Source organism: Canis lupus, chromosome 7, assembly GCF_011100685.1.
Source record: "Canis lupus familiaris isolate Mischka breed German Shepherd chromosome 7, alternate assembly UU_Cfam_GSD_1.0, whole genome shotgun sequence".
Classification (NCBI taxonomy): domain Eukaryota; kingdom Metazoa; phylum Chordata; class Mammalia; order Carnivora; family Canidae; genus Canis; species Canis lupus.
The window spans coordinates 24,474,101-24,498,766 of record NC_049228.1 but is presented as its reverse complement, the minus strand read 5'-3'; the positions used below and the strand labels follow the sequence as shown (position 1 = coordinate 24,498,766).

At 38.8% G+C, this 24,666-nt stretch overlaps 1 protein-coding gene and 1 pseudogene across 7 annotated transcripts in view; one reads left to right on the top strand and one right to left on the bottom strand.

Moving 5' to 3' along the window:
- Positions 1 to 24,666, top strand: part of RABGAP1L (RAB GTPase activating protein 1 like) — a 744,356-nt gene that overhangs the window by 532,428 nt on the left and 187,262 nt on the right. The gene's annotated exons all lie outside the window — the stretch shown is intronic.
- LOC102157119 overlaps positions 13,613 to 24,666 on the bottom strand; it is a 33,401-nt pseudogene continuing 22,347 nt past the window's right edge.

Here is a 24,666-nt window from a genome sequence, read left to right as displayed (position 1 = left end):
ATACATTATAGATTAGAAATGATCAGTCAGGGACACATGGGTGGCTCAGTGATTGAGCATCTGCCTTTGGCTCAGGGCATGATCCCACATCAGGCTCCCTCTGGAGAGCCTGTTTCTCCCTCTGCCATGTTTCTGCCTCTCTCTCTGTGTCTCTCATGAATAAATAAATCTTAAAAAAAGAAAGAAATGATCAGTCAAAATAAATCTTAGCCATTATTTTGCCAGAGAATTTTTTATCAGAATGGGTTCTTTGCATTCAGATAGTGGTTAAAAGTAAATGATGGGTGGGGGCACCTGGGTGGCTCAGTCAGTTAAGTGTCTGTTTTTGGCTCAGGTCATGATCTCAGGGTCCTGGGATCAAGCGATCAAGCACACTTTGGGCTCCCCACTCAGCAGGAAGTCTGCTTGTCCCTCTCTCTCTGCCTCTGCTTGTGCTCTCTCTGTCACTCTCTCAAATAAAGTCTTAAAAAATAAATAAATAAACAAACAAATAAACAAACAAATAAATAAATGACAGGGGGTACCTGGCTGGCTCAGTTGGAGGATGCAACTCTTGATCTCAGAGTTGTAAGTTCAAGCCCCATGTTGGGAGTAGAGATTACATAGTAAAAGAAAACCTTAAAAAAAATGACAATGTTTTTCTCCCCCCTCCTCCAAGCTCATCTAGTATCTTATATATGCATATAAATATTACAGAGATAAAGAAAATCCACTCACAATTTCATCCCTAGAGATAACCATAATAAAAATTTGGCATAAAAATCTTCCTCCCATGCTTCAATGTATGAATATGTAAGTGAGCATTGCCTATTTCCATTCATACACATGTATATGTATATATAATTTTTAATATGGGTTTGTGGATTATAGTTAAGAAAATGGGAGGTAGGAGATAAATCCAGAAGAACAGTGTACAAGGATGAAAATCCAGAAGAACAGTGTACAAGGATGAACATCTATGTGTTTTCTTTCGAAAATTCCTGGTGACTCTTTTTCATTTAATAATATATTAAATATATTATTTAATATAAATATTTCATTAATAATATATTATGACATGCCTGTGTCACTACAGACATGTAGTGGTTAAAAGCATGGATGCTAGAGCCAGACTACTGGAGTTCAAATCCCATCTCCCACAATTTATCCAGCAATCTTAAATAAATTACATTTTCTCTATCTTTAAAAGAGTGATATTAGTAACACTTATCTCATCGGATTGTTAGGATTTAATGAGTTAATATATGATTGGTGCCTGGAAATTTGTATATATGAAAACGTACTCAGGAACTATTATTACACATAGAGCTGCCTTAGTTTTTTTAATGACTGATTGGTATCTTATTATGTATACCATAATTTTACTTAACCAGGGCAGCCCGGGTGGCTCAGCGGTTTGGCACCGCCTTTGGCCCAGGGCATGATCCTGGAGACCTGGATGGAGTCCCAGGTCGGGCTCCCTGCATGAAGCCTGCTTCTCCCTCTGCCTGTGTCTCTGCCTCTCTCTCTCTCTCTCTGTCTCTCTCTCATAGATAAATAATATCTTAAAAAAAAATTTTTTTTACTTAACTAGTTTTATACTTAGTTTTAATGGACACTTATTTCCAGATTTTTCCTATTAAACATCCTTAAATTTCCATCTTCGCATACTTATTTAATGATGTCTTTTGGATTAACCCTGAGGAATGTAATTGCTGGGTCAGATTATAATCATATTTAAATTGTTTATGCATATTGCAAAATTGCTTTCTACTAGCAATATGAGAGTACATTTCTCCATACTCTTGAAAAAGCAGAATTTCTAAATATGTGCTTTTATGAACAATGAAAGTAAGTTGTAAAACAAAGCAGCTTAAAAAAGTAAATTAATATACTAATTTGTTTCATTATAAACAAACATAAATCTTCAGACACTTTTGAAGAATCCAGTGTTCTTTCATTTGGGAACATTTAGGTTTTTGGTTGTTGTTGTTGTTGTTGTTGTTTTTTCCCTAGGGAAGCCAGCTGATCATGGCTAAATTTTAGAAAAATGAGCCCTAGCTTGGATGGGCTTTTTATATTATGTAAAAGTTCTAAAGCATATCTTTGATGTTTTTGGCTTTTCAGCCTCTCTACTGTGGTCTTTTTCCTTATCATTCCTTTGAAGCTTGCTTTCTTTCTTTCTTTCGGTTTTCCTGGAGGAAGGGGGGAAGGGAGGGAGGGGGAGAGGGACGGGAGGGAGGGAGGGACGGAAGGGGGAAGGAAGGAAGGAAGGAAGGGAGATGGGAGGAGAGATGAGGGAGGGAGGAGAGAGACAGGGGGGGGGAGGGAAGAGGCTTTGAGGAGGGGGGGGGAGGGGGAGGGAAGGGAAGGAGGGAAGGGAGGAAGGGAAGGGAAGGGGAGGGAAGGGCGGGAAGGGAAGGGAAGGGCAAGGGAGGGAAGGGAATGGAAGGGGGGGGAAGGGACGGGAAGGAAGGGAAGGGAGGAAGGAAGGGAAGGGAAGGGCAAGGAAGGGAAGGGAAGGGGAAGGAGGGAAGGGAAGGAGGGGGGAAGGGAAGGGAGGGAAGGGCGAAGGAAGGGAAGGGAAGGGAGGGAAGGAAGGGCGGGAGGGAAGGCGGAAGGGAAGGGAAGGGAAGGGGGAAGGGAAGGGAAGGGAGGGGGGAATGCTGGAAGGGGGGAAGGGCTTTCGGGAAGGGATGACGGGCCTGGTTGAAGGAAGGGAAGGACTTGGTTGGGATTAATTTCCTTTCCTTTCCTGTCTCCTTTCTGTTCCTTCCTTTCAGTTTTCCTTTCCTTTTCCTTTCCTTTCCTTCCTTTCCTTTCCTTTCCTTTCCTTTCCTTTCCTTTCTTCTTTTCTCCATGCCCAGCAGAAAGACACCAGGCTCAACCTCATGACCCTAGATCATGACCTGAGCCAAAATCAAGAGTCAGACACCTAATAGACTGAACCACTCAGGTGCCCCATATTGAAACTTTTTTGATGAAATCACTAACAAAATCAGTGAACATGTTTCCATTTTTATCTTAGTTGATTACTCTTTTTTTTATTTTTTAATTTATTTATGATAGTCACACAGAGAGAGAGAGAGAGAGGCAGAGACACAGGCAGAGGGAGGAGCAGGCTCCATGCACCGGGAGCCCGACGTGGGACTCGATCCCGGGTCTCCAGGATCGCGCCCTGAGCCAAAGGCAGACGCCAAACCGCTGTGCCACCCAGGGATCCCATCTTAGTTGATTTCTCAACAGTTATCCAAATAGTATAAAGATGTAAAACTTCCCTTTTTTGAAACGTTCTCCCTTGGCTTCTGTCTTATTTTTTTTTTTATCTCCTTCTCATCTTCTCATTTTACTTTTGCTTACTTTTTTTTCCTCTAGTTATTAACTTGAAGTTCCACAGAGCTCCAGCCTTCAGGAGCTCATTTGACACTTCTTTGTGTCTTGTTTATTCCTCTACTTTCATCTATAAACATTCACTCTCATCTTTATATTTAGCCCAGATCCAGATATTTGGCTAAGGACTTACATGTCTGCTTGGATGTTTCAGAAGCACAACAAATCCAAAAGCCAAAGCTGAACTGATAAGCTATCCTAGACCTTTGCCTCCTCCAGTAACCTTCATCTCGATGAAGAAATGATCCAGCGGCTCAAAGCAGAAACCTGGAAGTGGTCCTTAATGCTTTTCTTTTCTTAATCCCCAACATCTACTGAGTCATCAACTCCTGTTGAATCTACTTCTTAAGAATCTTTAGAATCTTTTCACTTTGGTAGTCTACCATACCCTCTAACCTGATCTGATGCAGTGACCTCTTTCAGTAGTAAGTATTGAACATCTACTAAGTGCTAGGCCCTTTTCTAGGCACTGGAGATAAAGTATTGATAAGGAAGGACCCTGCTTTTCTGGAGCTTGCATTCCAGTGAAAGAAAGATAGTACTTAAACAGTTATGTCAGCACAATCTGAGGTTTATGAAGGAGAATGATGTTGATGCAGAGTGAAGAGAGCTCCCTTCTTTTGATTGTCAATGAAAGTGCTCTGAGGAATGGTATATTTGAATGAAAAAAGTAGCTAGCATGCCAAAATCTGGTGAACGAGCCATGTAGGCAGAAGCAGCAAGTACGAAGGCCTTAAAGATTTTTATATGCTTAAGAAAGTGAAAAGAAGTCTGTGTCTGGAGTGTGATAGGTAAGAGAAGATGGTGGCTTGGATTTGGGTGTTAGCAGTGGTGCTGAGAGAAATGGATGTTAGCTCTTCCTCCAGCTGCTCATGACCACTGTCCTATCCAGTCCCACAGTGTGACCAGAGTACTCTTTAAAAACAAACAAACAAACAAACAAACAAACAAAAAGATTGATTGATTGATCTGGAGGAGGGGTGGTGAAGAGGGAGAGGGATAGAGAAGCTTTAAGCAGACTCTATGCTGAACATGGAGCCCAAGGCAGGGCTTGATCCCATGACCCTGAACCGAAACCAAGAATTGGATGCTTAACCAGCTGTGCCACCCAGGCAACCCCCACCAGAGAACTCTTTAAAACAGATTTTATGGGATGCCTGGGTGGCTTAGCAGTTAAGTGCCTCCCTTCAGCCCAGTGCGTGATCCTGGAGTCCCGGGATCAAGTCCTACATCGGGCTCCCTGCAAGGAGCCTGCTTCTTCCTCTGCCTGTGTCTTTGCCCGCCCCCGCCCCCCATGTCTCTCATGAATAAGTAAATAAAATCTTTAAAGAAACTAAACAGATTTTATTATTCACTTGACCAAACACCTATTCAGAGATAGATACTATTCTGTGTGCTTGATTCGATCAATGAACCTAAAATAAAAAAATACTTGCCTCTGTGAGCCTATATTCTAACATAGAGTTAATAAACAGTATACAGTTAATAAACAATAAACATAACAAACATTACATAATAGTGCATGGGAAGAAGGAAAAGTACAGCAAAGGAAAGGGATCTTTGGGTAGGTTATGCAGTGTTAAATCGGGTAGTTGGGGTTAACTGGAAGTCTGTTTCTTGATTTGTTTCTCTCATGTTTTTCCTCTATTCATTTGTTTTGTTTCCTAAATTGCACATGAGGGAAATCATATGGTATTTGTCGTTCTCTCATTTCACTAAGCGTTATACTCCATCCATGTTGCTTTAAATAATTTAAAGAGAGTCAAGTGTTGTTACTCAATGTTGCTGTGGTATAAATGCATTGCAGGATTCCCAGCTGAAATGATTTATTTATTTTATTAGTGTTAAGCCACCCTGGTGACTATTGTAAAAAATATCTATCAAAGGCTTATATTCTTTCTCTAAGTGGAGAAATACTGGGGTGCCTGGGTGGCTCAGTGGTTGAGTATCTCTGCCTTTGGCTCAGGTCGTGATTCCTGGGTCCTGGGATCGAGTTCCACATCAGGCTCCCCAGAGGGAGCCTGCTTCTTCCTCTGCCTATGTCTCTGCCCCTCTCCCTGTGTCTTTCATGAATAAATGAATAAAATTTTTTTTAAAGTGGAGAAATAATCTAAATCCCATGCTCTTTTAGAAGTTATTCTTTTCCTTGGCTCCAAAAGAAGCATCAAATGATGATTTGTTCTCTTCTAGGATTTTTATGGTTTCATGTCTCACATTTAGGTGTTTAATCCATTTTGAATTTATTTTTGTGTATGGTATAAAGAAAGTAGCTCAGTATTCCCAACACCATTTGTTAAAGAGACATTTTTTTCCTTTGGATAGCCTTTCCTACTTTGTCAAAGATTAATTGACCATATAATTGTGGGTTTATTTCTGAGTTTTCTATTCTGTTCCATTGATCTGAGTGTCTTATTTTTGTGCCAGTACCATAGTGTTTTAATTACTACAGCTTTGTAATATAACCTGAAGTTGAGAATTGTGATGCCTCCAGCTTTGCTTTGCTTTTCAAAATTGCATTGGCTATTTGGGGTCTTTTGTGGTTCCATACACTTTTTAGAATTGTTTGTTCTAGCTCTGTGAAAAATGCTATTCATATTTTGATAGGGATTGTGTTAAATATGTAGATTGTTTTTGGGTAGTATAGACATTTTAACAGTATTTGTTCTTCCAACCCATGAGTATAGAACATCTTTCCATTTCTTTGTGTCATCTTGAATTTCTTTCATAGGTGTATTATAGTTTTCAGAATATAGGTCTTTCCCCTCTTTGGTTAGGTTTATTTCTAGGTATCTTATGGTTTTTGGTGCAATTGTAAATGGGATTAATTCCTTAACTTCTCTGTGAGTTCATTATTGGTGTATAGAAATGCAACAGATTTCTTCACATTGATTTTGTATCCTGTAACTTAACTGAATTTGTTTATTAGTTCTAGCAGTATTTTGGTGGTCTTTTGGGTTTCTTTATATATAGCATCGTGTCATCTGCAAATAATGAAAGTTTTACTTCTTACTGGTTTGGATGCCTTTTAATTTTTGTTGTCTGATTGCTATGGCTGTGATTTCCAATACCACATTGAAAAAAAGTGGTGAGAGTAGACATTCTTGACCATAAAGGAAAAGCTCTTGGTTTTTCCCCATTAAGGATGTTAGTGGTGTGTTTTTTCATAGATGGCCTTTATTATTGAAATTTCCTCTAAACCTACATTGGTGAGGGTTTTTATCATTAATGGCTATTGTGCTTTGTCAAATGTTTTTCTATATGTATTGAAACGATCATGTAACTCTTATCTTTTCTCTTCTTGGTGTGATGTATCATGTTGATTGATTTGTGAATTTTGAGCCACCTTTGCAACCCAGGAATAAATCCCACCTGTTCATGGTGAATGGTTTTTTTTAAAATGTATTGTTGATTTTGGTTTGCTAGTATTTTGTTGAAAATTTTGGCACCTGTTCATCAAGGATATTGGCCTGTAGTTCTCTTTTCCAGTGTGTTTTTCTGGTTTTGGTATCAGAGTAATGCTGGCCTCATAGAATGAATTTGAAAGTTTTCTTTCCTTTCTATTTCTTGGAATACTTTGAGAAGAATAGGTATTAATTCTTCATTAAATATTTGGTAAAATTTGCCTGTAAATCATCTGGTCCTAGACTTTTGCTTGTTGGAAGTTTTTTGGTTACTGACTCGATTTCTTTGCTGATTATCAGCATGTTCAAATTTTCTCTTTCTTCCTGTTTCATTGTTTGTAGGTTATATGTTTCTAGAATTTATCCATTTCTTCTGGGTTTCTCAATTTGTTGGCATATAGGTTTTCATAAGATTCTCTTTTAATTATTTGTATTTCTGTGGAATTGGTTGTTATTTCTCCTCTCTCATTTGTAATTTTATTTATTTGGGTCCTTTCTCTTTTCTGTTTGAGAAATCTGGCTAGAGGTTTATTAATTTTATTAATTTTTTCAATGAACCAGCTCCTGATTTCATTTGATCTGTTCTATTGTTGTTTTCTTTCTTTTTTTTCCAGTTTCTATATCATTTATTTCTGCTATGTGATTATTTCCTACCTTCCACTGACTTTAGACTTTGTTCTTTCTCTAGCGCCTTAGGTATAAGGTTAGAGTATTTATTTGAGATTTTTCTTGCTTCTTGAGGTACACATGTACTGTATACTTCGCTTTTAGAACCACTTTTGCTGCATCCCAAAGATTTCAGACCATTGTGTTTTCGTTTTCATTTGTTTCCATGTAATTTTTATTTCTTCTTTGATTTCCTGGCTAACCCATTCATTGTTTAATAGCATGTTGTTTAACATCCATGTGTTTGTGGTCTTTAATCTAGTTTTTGTTTTTGTTTTTTCTGGTTGACTCCTAATTTCACAGCATTGTGGTCGGAAAAAGTTCATCGTATGACTTCGGTTTTTTGTATTTGTTGAGGCCTGTTTTGTGGCCTAATATGTGATCTCTTCTGGAGAATGTTCCATGTGCACTTGAAAAGAATGTGTAGTCTGCTCTTTAAGGATGAAATGTACTGAATATGTCTGTTAAATCCATATAGTCCAGTGTATCATTCCAAGTCATTGTTTCCTTGTTTATTTTGTTTAGACGATTTGTCCATTGATATAAATAAGGTATTAAAGTCCCCTACTATTATTGTATTATTATCTATTCCTTTATATTTATTATTAATTGTTTTATGTATTTGGATGCTCCCATGTTTGGAACATAAATATTTACAATTGCTAAGTCTTATTTTGGATTGTCACCTTTATTATTATAAAGGTTCTTGTTACAGTCTTTGTCTTAAAATCTAGTTTGTCTGATATGTGTTGCTACTCTGGCATTCATTCATTCATTCATTCATTCATTCATTTATTAATTACACAGAAAGAGAGAGAGAGGCAGAGACACAGGCAAAGGGAAAAGCAGGCTCCACACAGGGAGCCTGATGTGGGACTTGATCCCGGGTCTCCAGGATCACGCTCTGAGCCATAGGCAGGCACTAAACCTCTAAGCCACCCAGGCGTCCATCTGGCTTTCTTTTGACATCCTTTTTTTGTGTGTGTGTGAGTATGTTGACTGACTTTTTTACAGGAAAGTTCATTTTTACTGCTTTAATGTTTCCTGCCATTGTACTGTCACTTTTGGTCTCTTGTTTCCCCTCAAAGAGTCCCTTTTAATATTTCTTATAGAGTTGCTTTAGTGGTCATGAATTCCTTCAGTTTTTGTTTGCCTAGAAATTCTATTTCTCCTTCTATTCTGAATGACAGCCTTGCTGGATAGTGTCCTCTGGCTGCAGATTTTTCCCATTCAGCTCTTTGCATTATCATGCCACTCCCTTCTGGCTTGCAAAATTCCTGTTGAAAAAACCGCAGCTAGCCTTATGGGTTTTCCCTTGTAAGTTAATGACTTCTTTTGTCTTGCTGCTTTTAAAAGCTTTTCTTTATCACTATATTTTTCAAATTTAATATACAATATGTTTGATACGGGTCTGCTTTTGTAGATTTTGTTGGGGGTTCTCTGTGCCTCCTGGATCTGGATGTCTGTTTCCTACCCAGATTAGGGAATTTTTTTAGCAATTACTTCTTCAAATAAATTTTCTGCCCCCCTTTTCTCTCTATTCTTCTTCTGGGACTCCTATAATATGAATGTTACTATGTTTGATGTTGTCACTGAGTTCCTGAAGTCTATTCTCCTTTTATATAATTCTCTTCTCTCTCTTTTGTTTAGCTTGATTACTTTCCATTAGTCTGTCTTCTGGGTCATTAATTCATTCCTCTGCTTCTTCCAGCCCAGTGATCATTCCATCAGGTGTGTTTCCCATTTCATTTATTATGCCTTTCATCTCTGCTATGTTATTCCTTATCTCTGCTAAGGGTCTCATTCATGTCTTCCACTCTTTTCTCAACTCCACTGAGTATCTTTATGACCATATGACCATAAAGACCATTGTCATATGACCATTGTCCTTTCTCAGGCATGTTACTTATGTCTATTTCTCTAGTCTCTCTGACTGTGGCCTTGTCCTGTTCTTTCATTTATGGTAAATTTCTGTCTCTTCCTTTTGTGTGCCTCTGTGTCTGTTTCTCTATGTAAGAAAGTCAGCTGTGTCTTCTGCTGAAAGCAGTGACTTTATGAAGTTGAGGTCCTAGAGTGCTCTGCAGTGCCGTGTCCTCTATCACCACAACCTGGCACTTCAGAAGAGAATCCTGTAGTGTTGCTTACACCCTGCTGTTTCAACTGAGTCACTTTCCTTTCAGTACACACAACTTCCTGTTGTGAGCTGTGCTTACTCTCCATAGTATTACTGGGACCCAGGAGGGCCAGTTCTGAGGGGGTTGCCCTCTGGAAAACTTGGGAGCAGGCCAGTATTAGCAAAATTTACCCTGGGCCACTAGTTTTATGCTGGATCCCTGAAAGTGTTGTCACCACTAGGGGCTGCATGCAGGGGTGGCCAGAGACACAAAGCTGGGCTTGGTGCACAATGATGGCACAGCTGGTTCAGTGCATGAAGGGGTTTGGGGTTGCATTGCTGAGTGTGGTGCAGGGCAATAGCTGGGAATACTCAGCTAGGTATATCACACAACAGTGGCTAGGGACACAAGGCTGGACACCACAGTGGATGTGTGCCCAGCAACAGGGCAGGGCACATATATGGCTTTAACAAAATTTTCCCTGAGCCTAGAGCTCAGGTTACCAGGCTTAGAGTGGGTGAGTCCTCAGGAGAACTTGTGGGCATGGCACTCTGCTAGGGGGTTTGGTAGCAAGTATATGTGCAGCTCTGCTTCCTACAGGTGGCTCTATATTTATAGTGGGGTGGGGGGTGGAGAATGGCATCTGCCAGCTCCCTCATTTTCAGAGAACCTTCCAACATGCTCTGAAGTCAGTATGAACAGATCTTTCCCCATTTGCACCCGGCATTGTGTAAACTGCCACTTTTATGTTGCCTTTCTGTGCAAGCTGCTCTTTAAGGGTGGCAACCCAGTTGTCACTCCCCTCCCAGCTTGTCCAGTGCTGAATCAGCTGACTTTTATAGCCCCAGACTCCAAGTCCCACAGGTTTTAAAAACTCAAAGAATTCAGACCCTCAGGTTTCTAAAGTCAAACATTATGGGGATTAGTCTTCCTGAGGTGAGCTCCCTGGTGTGAAGGCCCATTTGTTTCTTTGCTCTCTCTGCAGGCACAGCTCCCTCATCTTGCAAACAGCCTAGTCCTGCCTTTCTGACCTTCCTAACTTTTCAGATGCAGATTCTTCTTTATATTTAGTTGTGGAGTTTGTTCAGCCTATCTTTGGTTGGGAGGATGGGATCACTCTCCAGTTTATTGACTGGGATGAGTGATACCTAGTTGAAAATGCGTGATGGAGTGAGCTCAGGGTCCTCCTATTCCACTGTCTTCCCAACTTTCAGAGATTTCTTCATCTAAGGTTTTTTATCGCTTTAGCTCTTACATTCAGCTCTTTGGTCTATTTTGAATTTAACTTTGTATATGGAGTGAGACAGAGTGTTATGGATTGGATAGTCATCCTCCCTCCCCACCCAAAATTCATGTATTGAAATCTTAACCTCTTAATCTTGCCTCAGACTGACTGTATTTGGAGATAGAGCCCTTAAAGAGGTAATAAGGTTAGAATGAGGTCTTTAGAATGGACCCGAATCCAGGAGGACTGGTGTCCTCATAGGAAGAGGAGATTAGACATAGACATGCACAGAGGAATGACCATGAGAACACACAGGAAGAAGACAGCCATCTACAAGTCAAGGAGAGAGGCCTCAAAAGAAACCAACTGTGCTAACACATTGGACTTTTAGCCTCCAGAATGGTGAGAAAAAATAAATTTCTGCTATTTAAGCCACTCAGTCTGTGGTTCTTTGTCATGGTACCTCTAACATACTAATAGAGTAGAAGTACAACCTCATTGGTTAGCATGTGGACATCTAGTTGTCCTGTAACATTTGTTGAGAAGACTATTCTTTTCCCATTGAATTATCTTGGTGTCCTTGTCAAAAATCAGTTGACCGTCAGTACCTGGTTTTATTTCTAGACTATTTTATTGATTTCTGTCTATCCTTATGCCAGTACCACACTGCCTTGATTACTATAATTTGATAATAGGCTTTGAGATCAGGAAGTGAGTCCTTCAACTTTGTTCTCCTTTCTCGAGGTTGTGTGGTTGTTGCGGTCCCTTGCATTTCCATATGAATTTTAGAATCAATTTGTTAATTTCTGAAAAAAAAAAAAGAAAGAAAAAAGACTGTGGGAGTTTGATAGGAATTGCATGGAATCTTTAGATTAATTTAAGAGTTAATGTCATCTTAACAATATTAAATCTTCCAATCCATGAACACAGGATGTCTTCCCATTTATTCGGATTTTCTTTAATTTCTTGAAACAATATTTTATAGTTTTCAGTGCACGAAAGTTTTGCACTTCTTTAGCTAAATATATTTCTAAGTATTCTGTTTGATGCTACTGTAAATGGAATTGTTTTCTTAATTTCATTTTAGATTCTTCATTTCTGTTATCTAAAATTATGATGGTTTTTCTGTAGTGGTTTTTTCTCCTCAAACCTTGCTGATGTCATTTTTAGCTCGTGTGTGTGTGTTTCTTAGGTGTTTCTATATATAAGATATTGTCATCTCTGAAGTAGAGTTGGTTTTACTTCTTTCCCAATCCGGATGCCTTTTATTTCTTTTTCTTGCCTTACTGCCCTACCTGGAGTATTCTTTTGACTTTTCAAAGAATGATTTCCCCTTCCCTTTCTTCTGGGAAGAAGGGTCAGTTTATGGTCCAGCGGCTCTCTCCCTGAAGGACCATATTTGAAGCCATACAGGGCTAAAGAACAAGAAGTGAAGAGCAGAACACCTTGAAAATGGAAAATGGATTTCAGTTCTCCCTAGGCTTTGAATCACCAACTTAGATTAAAGGTTCTTGTTTCTGTGCTTGAAAATGGTGACATAAGGAAGGGATGAAATTAGGAGTGCCATTCACCTTACAAAATCAGAAGTCTAAAGCCCTGGGAAAAATGAAGCAGCTATAAAGCTTTGAGATTGCAGTGATTTTTGCACATTCAATTAGTTTTCTAATCTTCATGAAGGAATGCCTATTGTCCTGTTGGCGGCAGTAAAACATTACTCCTGTGGAAATAGAAGCAAAGAGTCTGGCACTTCCAAGTATTCCTGGTTCCCATTAACATTCATTCCTTTATATTGGTTTCCCCTTCCAACATAATTTGTTTAAATGTTTGGTTTCCTTTTTAGCTTTTCTCTAGTTTATCCTCAGCTAGATGATACTCTAGTGTTAGGGCACTATCTAATAAATGCTACAACCTACATAATCAGGGGCGCAAGATACTCAAATTTTAAAGTTCCAGAAATAATGCATTTTATGGACTAGGGATCTATATCAGAAAAAAGAAGTATATCATCACAGTAACATGCATGTATTACATAAAACTTTAAATTTGTTAAAGTGATTTCTCATTATTTCTCATGAGATAATCCAAAATGCTAGGGGGGAAAAATGCTAGGGAAGAAGGATAGTTGACTATCATGCCATGCCCACATGGTCAGTAATTCATTTACACTTAACATACCCTAAAAAAATACAAGGTCACTTGACAGAGATAAGGACAATAGAATCTAGTGTCCCACTTGTTCTAGTTCTTTGAGAAAACTAAGTAATTTTAGCTTAAACTCATTCAAGCTTTTTTCTCTTTTACTTAAAATTTCTCTTCGGGACACCTGGGTGGCTCAGTGGTTGAGCATCTGCCTTTGGCTCAGGTCATGATCCTGGGGTTCTGGGATTGAATCCTACATCAAGCACCCTGTAGGGAGCCTGCCTCTCCCTCTGCCTATGTTTCTACCTCTCTCTGTGTGTCTCTCATGAATAAATAAATAAAATCTTTAAAAACAAAAAAAATTATCTTCATTTGCATCCTCCTCTGCTGTGCTCCTATCTTTATTTTTTATTTTTTTTTTATTTTAAATATTTTATTTATTTATTCATTCATGAAAGACTGAGAGACAGAGAGAGCCAGAAACAAAGGCAGAGGGAGAAGCAGGCTCCATGCACCAGGAGCCCGATGTGGGATTCGATCCCGGGTCTCCAGGATCGCGCCCTGGGCCAAAGGCAGGCGCCAAACCGCTGCGCCACCCAGGGATCCCTGTGCTCCTATCTTTAATGAAGGTTTGTGCTGCCTTCATTTCAAGGCTAATTTCCCATCTTGGTCCTTGATCCCAACTTTCTTGACTCCTTTTAGAGAAGCCCGTGATGGTTGGTTAGTTCTTTTATCCCACAGACATTCAGCAGTCCCTGAAGGCCTATTATTGGTGAGTCATAGGTCAGGTGTGGCAGCTTGCAGAGTTGACGGTCTGGATCCTCCAGTTGTGAGTCTAATGGAGGAAGCAAACAAGTAGACAGTTACAATTTGGTGTGACTGCTCTGGGGTCTTTAAAGGGGGCTCCAGGCACCCAAAGGCTGGATGTCAAATCCATTCTAGGAAAACCAGGAAAGATTTTCCAAAGGTGGCAACTAAACTTAGAGGAGGGCATTACAGGTAGAGTGAATAGCATGTAGAAGAGGCAGGAGGAGGAATGATCAAGTCCTTTGCTATCTTCCATTTGAGGGCAGTGTATGGAAAGAGATTCTTAAGGGGTTTTAATTACATTTTTGCCACCAACTTACTATGGGATTTGCATCAAATCATCTAACTCTCTAATCCTTAATTTCTTCATTTATGAAATAGAGGGACAGGAAAATATGATTTCTAAGGCTCTAAATTAGTGTCTTGTTGACTACCAATCTATGCCACATGTATGTATGCATTTATATGTGTATATGTATGTATTATGTACATACACTGTATATGCTATCTACGACCATCTTGGTCCTTTATGAATAGATAAGAATCATCTAATAATTAGCACAATTATTATTTAAATGTTTGACTGAAGTTTATCTTTGTTTCTTTTACCAAAAAGTTTGCAGATCAATATAATTAAATTTGGAGGAAAAGAATAATCAATCTATTATAGTTCTAAATGAATGCCAGCAAATTGTCTTCAGCCCCACTTAAAAACCCCTTTAGCACAATCCTTGACAACTTTTTGGTTCTAAATTAGTGAAATATTAGTGTGCATGTGTGTATTTGTGTGTGTGTGAGGATGTGTGTATAGTGTATATACCCTCTGTACTACCATTATTCTCACCAGCTCTTTCCGGATATCCAAGTAATATGTTGGATTCATATAAAAAAAAAACCTGGCAACTAAAACCAATAACTATTTAACTATATAACATTTACCATTTGTGATAAACTCAAATGCATTTCAAAAATAATTAATAAATAATAGCAATACACCTGTCGCTTCTTGAGCACTTAAAGTGTGCCTGGTGCTGTGCTAATAAACACTTTTAAACTAATCTTCATGACCTTTAAAATTTTTTCTTTTAAATTACAGTAAAATATGCATAACATAAAAATTACCATTTTAGCTGTTTCTAAGCATAGTTCAGTGACATTAAGTGCCTCCACATTGTTGTGCAATCTTCACTAACATCCATCTCCAGAGTTTTTTCACACTGTAACTCTGAGCCCATTAAACAATTATGCCCCATTTGCCCTCGCCCCCAGCCCTTAGCAACCGCCATTCTACTTTCTTTCTATGAATTCAACTGTTTTAGGAACCTCATATAAGTAAAATCATATAGTATTTGCCCTTTTGTAACTGGCTCATGTCACTTAGCATAATGTATGACCTTTAACTTTAAAGATCATAAAGAAACTAGGATACTTGGTAGGAGCAAGGTATAAACTGAACAAAACAAAGATGCTGTGACAACCAAAAATCTTTATATAACACAGGCAAAGTTTGGTGATTATAACACTTATAACACTTTTTTTTTTTTTTTAAGTGAGCATGTGCTAGTGGAGTCCGGGAGGGGAGAAGGAGAAAGAATCCTAAGCAGGCTCTACACCCAGTGTGGAACACAATTCAGGGCTTGATCTATTGACCCTGAGATTATGACCTGAGCTGAAATCAAGAGTAGAATGATTAACCCACTGAGCCACCCAGGTGCCCCTGTAGCACAAAGTCTTCAATTTCCTCAAAAATTCTTAAATCAAATACTCCTAACTTGGATTAGCCTTTTTTTCCCCAGTGCCTTTCAAAAAGGACAGTGCATGGCTTGCATGCTTTGCAAGTTAATAGAATCGAGTCACTAGTGACTTTTTCCAAACATCTGAAAAGAAAATTTTCTCATCAAGAGGAGAAAGGTGTCTTGAATCTTTAAACATTGCAGTCAGTAAACATAATATTTTGTACCTATTCTGCTCAAGGTATTACCCAAGACTCAGTGATTTTCTTTTAAAGATTTTATCTGTTATTTCATGAGACACACAGAGAGGCAGAGAGATAGGCAGAGGGAGAAGCAGGCTCCATGCAGGGAGCCCGATGTGGTACTCGATCCCAGGACCCCGGGATCATGCCCTGCGCCAAAGGCAGATGCTCAAACACTAAGCCACCCAGGTGTCCCAAGACTCAGTGATTTGTATCCTCAAGCATTTGAGTTTAAAGACAGTTCCCTAATTTATGAACTGGTTGGTGTCAGTTAATGTCTCCATTTTACAGATGAGGAAACAAAGGCTTTCAGAAGGTAAATAACTTGGCTAAAGTCATTCAGTTAGGTGAATGATGCATCAGACCTAGAACTGGGCCTGTCTTACCAAGTGTTCTTAACTACTAAACTTTGGCAGGTGTGTATGTTTTAAGCCCTCCAGTTACCCTGTCAATAAGAGATTATTATTCCTACTTGACACTCAGTCCCAGAGCTCTTACTCAGAATTCCGGCATTTACATTTTATGTAGTCAGACACCCTCAAATTCCATTTTAAAAATACATGTTAACATCGTAAATGAATGAAAAGGAAGTTTTTTATCTAAGCTGTTTGAAGATTGTATAGGAGAAGAAGAAAATTTCCTCAACCTTCTTAATGTCTCTGGCTAGATCTGAAAATTAAACTGGCAAAAACAAAATTAACAGAAGAGAAGCATACAAATTCATTTAACAAGTTTCACATGACATGGAAGCCTTTATAAGGAAATAAAGACCCTAAGAACTGGTTAAACTTGAGTATTTTTATGCGTGGTTTGAGAAGAGTGAACAGTTGTAGAGAAATATATAGGACAAAGGGAGTAGGAGCTAAATGTAATAGATGGAGAAATTTCACTCTGCCTTCTTGTTTGGATTCTTCTCTTATCCTTCTGTCTTGGAGGTAAGGATGTTCCTTTCCTCCAGGTTTGTGGAGGGCACTTCTCACATAAGGATATTATGACCTTCAGGGGAGAATTGCTGGGGAAGATCAGAGAAACCTTCCTGCTTCTGTTGTTTTCTCGAGCTTTTTCAGCTTAAAATATTCAATATGCTGAGGTCCCATATTTGGAAATAGTGTGTTCCATACTTCATCAACTGTATGCTCAAAGATAGTTGTCCCAGTTTTTAAATGTCACTGGTTGAACAGGGCAAAAGCAGAGCCAGAGCAATTAGGAGCCATTGTTATATTAAGAAATAACTGAATTTAGGCTAATGAAAACAAACTCACTATCAAGAATGATCATGAAATTAAAATATTCTCTTCTCTTGACTGACTAGAATAATATTTGGTTTCTGAGTTCTGCTATCCATTTCTTCTTTCATAGCTTTTAAGATGTATGAAGTCATCCCGAATCCTGTTTAACGCCCTATTCAAACTCTTTTCACTCTGACCAATCACTGTGTATGAGCTGATCTTAGGGAGATAGTATCAGGAGACTTTTGTCAGAGGATGTCCCTGCCCAATAAGTTTTTATGACCTTTTTTTATCTGCAAGAGTTGCTAGTATTGCTTTTCAGCATGAAATAGACTAATTTTGTTCATTAAAGTGCTGACAGAGTTGATGACTCACTGTAGGAATCAATTGATATTATCACAATAATATAACCAGTTAGAGGAAATTCACTGAAGCATATAAAAATTTATTTGATAGTTGGTTTATGCAGGTTGAGAAAAGGTTGAAATATGCTTTTACTGGAAATACAATAACCAAAACCCTCATAGGCTTGGTCTTTTTCCCCTTCCTTTGTTGTTTTCCTTTGACTAAGGAAATTTGATTTTGGCAAAGCCAAGTGAATATAGAACAGAATCTTTTATTTGTGACAAATGTAACCTTAATTAATTAGAGTATAAGCTAAGCTGCTGTTTAAAAAGAGAAAGAGTACATGAAAGAGGAACCATAAAACATACAGTGGTTTAAATGAGATGGTTTATTTCTTTCACACATACCATTCCAGAAAGAGGAGTACTGGTCCAAAAAGGCAGACAGGTCAGCTCCATGAGATCACTCAAGGACTTAAGTTCCCTATGTTTTTACTCCACCAGTTCCTAAGATGTTGGCCTCATATAGGTAGTTAAAATTAAATCAATGTCTCATCCAAGTTCCAATTCAGAGAAAGAGGGAAATTTTAAGCAAAAGTAGAAGACAAGCAATTTTCTTTTAAGCAATAGTAAGGAAGTTGAATATGTTACTTTTGCTAACATTCCATTGACATATGTTTTATTCATGGCCACACTTAGGGCAGGGGAACTAGGAAATACAGTCTAGTTCAGCAGCCATGTGACCTGTTAAATTCTTATGTCTATGGAAGAAGGGGGAAATTTTTTTAGAGAACAATTAGAAGTCTGTCACAGTTTGCTCCTCTGGCCATTCACCATATCTATGATTACCTTTATTCTTACATATAAACACTATCTTCCTCCCAAGGGAGACATTCAAAAAGCCCATTCAGTTATTTCATCTGCTTAAAGTCAAGGGATTCTGGATGAGGCATAGTCCTTTCTCTCAGATATGGAATGTTTCCTTGAAGTCCAGTGACAAAATATCTGCTCATCTCTCATACAGTGCACAGAAGTTGTAGGGAAAAGTGTAACTTCAACAGAAGTTCTCATTTGGAAAGGGAAGAATAGGAAACATACCATAATCACCAGTCTGTCGGAATTTACTGCTCTAGTGGTAGAGGAATGTTCTTGTTTAGCCCATTTGGCAGCCCCCTTGTTCTTTTTTTTTCTTTCTTTCTTTTTTTTTTTTTCTTATCTCTAGGAGTATTTCATTATCCATTGTCCTCTGTGATGACATCTGAAGTTAGTATAAGAGAGTAAGTATGCCCTTCTTGGAAACTCTACAGTTTTCAAAGTGTGCTTCCTATTTGTGGAGATTTGGAAGCCTTGGAGTTGTTTTAGTGATCAAACAAATAGAAGCTTTTTTTTTTTTTTTTAAGTCAGCCTTTTGCTCTGTTTAGGGAATTAATTAATTAATATTTTTGTGAACTTTTGGTCTTTTGCTTCTAGTTAGTTTGTTGTGAATAAACAGATCCAAAAATTTTTTTCTAGACATAGTTCTTAAGTCTTCTTGTTGTCTGTTTGCTTTTAGTGGCCCATTCTCTTCTTCTTCCATTTTAATAGATGTTACCCTGAGGCCAGCTAAAACCACAAGCTTGGGTAGGAAAGCAGCACCCTTAAATTGGTCTTTAACTTTTGGCTCGATCTATATTTTGGCTGAGAAGATTTAATGAGATTGATTAAATGAGATTTAATGAGAGATTCTTAAGAAAAAATAAAGAGCCTATTTATCCTACCATTTGGAGGACAATTTAGATTTTCTAACTCCGGGACACCTGGGTGGCTCAGTGGTTTGGCGCCCCCTTCTGCCTGGGGTGTGATCCTGGAGACCTGGGATCGAGTCCCACGTTGGGCTCCCTGCATGGAGCCTGCTTCTCTCTCTCTGCCTGTGTCTCTGCCTCTCTCTGTGTGTCTCATTAATAAATAAATAAATAATCTTTTAAAAAAAAGATTTTCTAACTCTGAGGCCTCAAAATCAAGGTACTTGATCAGTTTAAATTATAGACCACTTAACAGCCACTTCCTCTACAGTGACAGGTATCATAGACACATTCACTCTACCTTTTAGTTATTACACTTTCACCTTTATTGTGACATTAAAAGGTTCACCAATTTTCCAGTCTGTAGTATCTGTTTTCTTGCCGTATCTTTCACTCAACCACAAAGCTAAGAAATTTATTTTAAGTTTTAATTTTGAATTTTGCTAGCATCTTACTTCTAAGTACCAGTTTCTGTATTATAGGCTAAATTGCCATACCAATGCCAAATACAGTGCCTTAAACAAGAAAGACTTTTTTTTTTCTTTTTTGTGACAGACTGAGGATAGGCCTGTGGTCAAGTTCAGTATGCAGCTCAGCACCATGAGATCATCCAGAGAACCAAGTTCCTTTCATTCTGTTATTCTACTTGAGGGTTTCTCAAACTCAGTATTATTTTTTAAAACATTTTATTTATTTATTTGAGAGAAAGAGAGAATGAGAAAGAGAGGGAGAGAGCACAAGCGGGGGTGAGGGGCAGAGGAGAGGGATAAGCAGACATCCCGTGAAGCAGGGAGCCCGACTCAGGGCTTGATCCCAGGACCCCTGGACCATGACCTGAGCTGAAGGCAGTTGCTCAACTGAGTGAACCACCCAGGTGACCCTCAGACTCAGTACTATTGATGTATTGGGGCCAGCTAATGGTTTGTTGTGGATGGTTACCCTGTGCAGTATAGGATGTTTAGCAGTATTTCTGGCCTCTATATACTGGATGTCAATAGCACTTAACTAGTTAAGACCAACAAAAATGTCTCCAGACTTACCAGATGTCCCCTGGGAGGCAATATCACTCCTGGTTGTGAAACATTGCCTTATAATCTCTTGGAATCATCTTCATATATGTGGTCAAAGAAGATTTTGATCCATACTGGAGAGAAAAACCAACCAATCCAAACAGTCTCAGATGCTATAATTAGCAATGACATTAATATAGTAATTATAACTTTATTCCATATGTTCAAAAAGTTAAGATATGGAAGATGTAAAAAAGACCCAAACTGAAGTTAAAGAGATAAAATTACAATGTTTGATAGAACTAAGAAATATGTTACATGGAGGTTGGCTGGGAAGACAGCAGAATAGGAGGACCCTAAGCTTGCATCATCCCACCAATATAACTAGATAACACTCATATCAGCATAAATAATGTGGATGATGATCTGAAGACTAGTAGAACAAACCCCACAACTAAAGGTAGAGAAGAGGCCATATCAAAGAAAGTAAGCAGGGTGAAGACACAGTTTGGGAGCGAAATGGACTGTGGCCATTCAATGAGGTAAGGAGGGAGCTAGTCATGTAAAAAACAGAATTTCACAACAGCGAACCTATGAATAAGGAGGATGAATCGCCATAACATTTGTCTTTGAAAGCAAAAGGGGCCAAATTTCATGAGTTCTTATAACCAGTGAGACTTAAAACCTGGAATTTTAAAAACCAGCAGGTTCAGCTCTGGGAGAGCCCTGAAGGCATCAGGAAGGGAGTCTCTGCCCTTCAAAAGACAGCAAGACAAAAAGCCCATGCACGTACAGCATAGCACCAGCAGTAGACTGGAGGGAGAGTGATTTGTTCATCTCAGAGCATGGCGTAGAGAGATAGGGATCATTGGGAGACCCCTCCAGGAACAAAGGAGCTGGTAGGTGCCATTTCCCTCTGCTGCTCCCCAGCATAAACAATGGCTACCTGTGGGAGCCAGTAGCACTCATTACCTAACTTGCTTGCACCAAGCCTCTCCATCTATACCCCCCACCACACACCTCCACACTTCAGCAATCTGCCCTTCCAAGTCATATTCTTGGCACTGCAGGCCCCCTCCTGCAGACTGCTACAAATCCTGCCAACACCATATCTCCTGACCTCATTTCCAACAGTGGAGGAAACAGGTCTCATTTCACAAGCAAACTACCGTGTGCCTTTTTAAAAAGTACCCTACTCCTCCTGGGGACCAAATACTGCCCATAATAGTCAAAGAGAGGCTCTGCAGACAACTGGACTGAAAGAAAAATAGACCAAGATCCAACAGCCCAGAACATGCAACACACAAAGGAGATACTCCCTGAAGTGCCAGGCCCTGGGAACACTACACTACCAGGCACTACAGGACCTCTTCATCATAAAGCTATTTATTGTCCTTAAGAGCAGGGGAAGTAGCTGACTTTGCTAATACATGGAAACAGACACAGAGAGTTAGGCAAAATAGGAAGACAGAGAAATATATCCCAAATGAAAGAACAGGACCAAACCACAGCAAGAGACCTAGGCAAAAAAGACATAAGTAATATGTCTGATAAAAAATTTAAAATAATGATCCTAGGGGTACTTGGCTGGCTCAGTAGAAGAGCATGTGACTCTTGATCTTGGGGTTTTGAGTTTGAGCCCCACATTGCGTGTAGACATTAAAAAATAAAAATAAATAAATAAGCAATGATCATAAAGATACTGGACCTGAGAAAGAGTAGAAGACATCAGTGAGATCCTTAACACAGAGATAAAAATAAACCAATCAGAGATCCAGAACACAATAAATGAAATTTAAAATACACTTGATGGAGTAAATAGCAAGTTAAATGGATCAGGGGAACAAATTAACAACCAGGAAGACAAAGTAGTGAAAAGTAACCAGCCTAAGCAAGGTTCAGAAAAGAAAATTATACAAATAGAGATTAGTCTCACAGAACTCATCAAGTATAATAACACTGGAATTATAGGAATCTCAGAAGAAGAAGAGGGAGAAAAGGAGACAGAAAATTTATTTGAGGATATAATAACTAAAAACTTCCCTAATCTGGGGAAGGAAACAGATATCCAGATCCAGGAAGTACAGAGATTCCCCCAAAAAATTCAACCCATGGAGATCCACTTCAAGACATATAGTCATTAAAATGGCAAAAATTAGTGATAAAAAAATTTTTAAACAGTGCAAGAAAAGACAGTTATATACAAGGGAAACCCCATAAGGTTCTCAGTGGATTTTCAGCAGAAACTATGTAGGCCAGAAGAGAATGGCATGATATATTCAAAGTGCTGAATGGGAAAAAGCTGTATCATCAAGGAAATCATTCATAATAGAAAGAGAGATAAAGTATTTCCCAGACCAACAAAAATTAACAAGTTCATGACCACTAAACCAGCCCTACAAGTAATATTAGAGACCCTTTGAATAGAAAGGAAAAACCAGGGACACCTGGATGGCTCAGCAGTTGAGCATCTGCCTTTGGCTCAGGGCGTGATTCCGGAGTCCTGGGATCGAGTCCCATGTCGGGCTTCCTGCATGGAGCCTGCTTCTCCCTCTGCCTATGTCTCTGTCTCTCTCATGAATAAATAAATAAAATCTTAAAAAAAAAAAAAGTTTAGGGTGGCCCGGGTGGCTCAGCAGTTTAGCGCCGTCTTCAGGCCAGGGCGTAATCCTGGAGACCCGGCATTGAGTCCCACGTCGTGCTCCCTGCATGGAGCCTGCTTCTCCCTCTGCCTGTCTCTCTCTCTCTCTCAGGATTAAATAAATAAAATATTTTTAAAAAGTTTAAAACATAAAAAGAAAGGAAAAACCATAAGGAAACTATGAAAAGTAAAAAACACACAAAAAAGTAGAAATTTAATACATCTATAAAAATTAGTCAAGGAGGGGTGCCTGGGTGGCTTAGTCAGTTAAGCATCTACCTTTGGCTTGGGTCATGATGCCAGGGTCCTGGGATCCAGCTCCATGTGGGCTGCTCAGCACAGAGCCTGCTTCTCCCTCTCTCTTTCCCCTCCGCACTGCTTGTGCTCTCTCTTGCTATCTTTCTCTCAAATAAATAAAATATTTTAATAAAACCAGTCAAGAGATTCATAAAGTAAAAAGATTCATAAAATATGACACCATATACCTACAATGTGGTGGGGAAGAGGAGTAAAAAATGGGTTTAAACTTAAGTGAAAAAAAATGAAAAAAAAGGAAAAAAAAAAAAAAACTTAAGTGACCATCAACTTCATATAGACTGCTATATGCAGAAGATGTTACTTACATACCTAATGGTAACCACAAATCAAAAACCAATAATAGATATGCAAAGAATAAAGAGAAAGGAATCCAAGTATATCACTAAAGAAAGCCAACAAACCATGAAAGTGAGCAAGAGAAGAGAGAGAAAAATCTACAGAAACAACCACAAAAAAAGTAACAAAATGTCAATAAATACATATCTATCAGTAGTTACTTTAATGTAATTAAAGTAATTTAATTTAATGTAAATGAACTAAATGCTCTAATCAAAAGACATAGGGTGACAGAACACATTAAAAAAACAAACAAACAAACAAAAAACAAGACCCATCTGTATGCTCCCTACAAGAGACTCATTTTAGACCAAAAGACACATGCAGATTGAAAGTGAGGGGATAGAGAAACATTTATCATGCAAATGGATGTCAAAAGAAAGCTGAGGCAGCAATACTTATATCAGACAAACTAGATTTTATTTTATTTTTTTTAATTTTTTATTTATTAATGATTGTCACACACACAGAGAGAGAGAGAGGCAGAGACACAGGCAGAGGGAGAAGCAGGCTCCATGCACCAGGAGCCCGATGTGGGATTCGATCCCGGGTCTCCAGGATCGCGCCCTGAGCCAAAGGCAGGCACCAAACCGCTGCGCCACCCAGGGATCCCCAAACTAGATTTTAAAACAAAGACTGTAACAAGAGATAAAGAAGGACACTGTATAATAATACAGGTGACAATCCAGTAAGAAGTTATAACAATTATAAATATTTATGCACCCAACATGGGAGCTCCCAAAAATAAAGCAATTAATAATAAACATAAAGGAAATAATAGAGGACTTTAATTACCCCACTTATATCATTGGACAGATCATTCAAAGAGAAAATCAACAAGAAACAGTGGCTTTGAATGACACACTGGACCAATGGATTTAACAGACATACTCATAACAGTCCATCCTAAAAGAGCACAATACACATTCTTTTCAGGTTCAGATAGAACATCCTCCAAAGAAATCACATATTAGGCCAGAAAACAAATCTTAACAAATTAAAAAAAAATAGGAAGTTATACCATGCAGCTTTTCTGACCACAACAACTCTGACACTAGGAATCACATGCAAGAAAAAAATCTAGAAAGAGCACATATACATGGAGGTTAAATAACATGCTACTACAGAATGAATGAGTCAAATAAGAAATCAAAGAAGAAATCAAAAGTACATGGAAACAAATGAAAATGAAAACACGGTGGTCCAGGGGCAGCCCAGGTGGCTCAGCGGTTTAGTGCCGCCTTCAGCCCAGGGCCTGATCCTGGAGACCTGGGATCGAGTCCCGCGTTGGGCTCCCCCCATGGATCCTGC